The sequence below is a fragment of the Lactuca serriola genome, chromosome 2 (genome assembly GCF_051521515.1).
Source record: "Lactuca serriola cultivar US96UC23 chromosome 2, Lser_US96UC23_V15, whole genome shotgun sequence".
Lineage (NCBI taxonomy): Eukaryota > Viridiplantae > Streptophyta > Magnoliopsida > Asterales > Asteraceae > Lactuca > Lactuca serriola.
Window position 1 is genome coordinate 74,024,892 of NC_136409.1, and position 1,800 is coordinate 74,026,691.

The following is a 1,800-nucleotide window of genomic DNA, read 5'->3' on the forward strand; positions in this document are numbered from 1 at the left end:
TCTTTTTAGTGAAGTAGGATGCTATTTTGGCACTTTTTGGGATACCTGCGATCGCATAGAGGGAAGCTACGATCGCATAAACATACGTTGCGATCGCATGTTTTGAGTTTTTCGGATGAATTTTTGGGACTAAAAAACCTCGAATCCAAGTTGCGACCAAAGATACGATTGCATAAAGGCCATATGCGATCGCATGGACCATATTTGTGATCGCATGTTTTACCTAAGACGTCCAAAATATGTTCTACTTTTCTGATCATTTTGAATCACGTCAATCGGAGTTACGATTCATGAGATATGGTCAAAATACTGACAGGGGGTCAAAGCTGTCAGCACCACCCTTTAACTTTAGATCACATATTCTACCTTCGCGTGATCAATTCGATCGATTTTTTCTTGACCAAAGCATCTTCCAAGAATTCCTCATAATCCTTCATAAGTCCCAAGCTCCCTTTTAAGCTCCAAACATGCATCCAGCTGCTCCCAAAGCACTGCTCCACTTGAACTATATGAAATTGACATAAAAACATGAGCAATACCAGAATTCTAACGAAAGACATGAGTTGAGCATTATTTAAATAAATGACACGCAAATGTACAAAATATGATCCTAAATGCTAATGAAAACTACCCTATAAGATGCATAAAATGACATCTAACAAATCTCCCCAAACTTAAACCTTACTTGCCCTCAAGTAAAAATAAAAAAGATAAAACATTATAAACAAATGGATAGATGTAGATGACCTAAAAAGAATTTAAAATGAAATAAAATGAAAACTTAAAGTAAAGTACTTCACTCTTTTTTGTCACATGATCAGATTTCACAACGAGGAAGCTCCGATGTGATCACTACCTAGACAACAGTCTCAATACTTTATATTAACGATTCATTATTATATTTAATAAGTTAAACCAAGCTCGAGCAAATAATTTTTACGCCGAATTTAATTTGTGAAAACAGTGTATGTTTAAAAATAATTTCATGAAAATTCGTTTATAAAAACTTAGCTTGGCTAACCCCTCATTTTTTCCGAACTCGTCCAGTAAACACGGTAAGCTCCATTATGGACAAAAAATCCAAGTTTACCCCTATGATTCCACTATCGAGGGATCAATCTCACTATACCACACATCTTCTTCGTCTTGATCAACTCTTCATATTTAACTTGTTTGGTTCTTGATTTCGACTTGAACTTGACTTTGAATTGCAGATTTCTTCAAGTTGCTTGATGTACCATTTCTAACATATATATACACTGGGCGCAAATTTTACTTTGAGGCTCACCATATCTTCAATACTTCAAAAATGATAAATGTTTTGTGGGTATAACGAGAGTTCCCTCCCAACCTCAAAAGGCGTAGAAACTATAGGGTTCAGTCTTTCAAGGAATGATAAGGGTTATCCAATCTAGGTTCTTTTTAAGGCATTCGAGGAAATTATTTTCAAAACATTGTTCGTTTTTTCCATCCCACACTTCCATTGTAAAAATTATCTTACTTGTACATTGGTTCATATTGATAACATTTAAAGCACTATATGATATTAATTATAATTGATTGTAATGAGACTATTATTTTCGATAACTATCACACTTCATATTAACAGAGCTAACGAATGTAAAAAGATATCCTCATCTCATGTAAATTATTTCAGTTATTTCGTTTTTCTGTTGATTTTGATATGTAGAAAAAAAATCTAGAAATAAAAATCTTTTTGGGTTTTTTTTATGAATGCAGAAAAAAATAAAAATAGAAAATTATAATAATTTTTTGGATTTTCGAATTTTTATATGCATG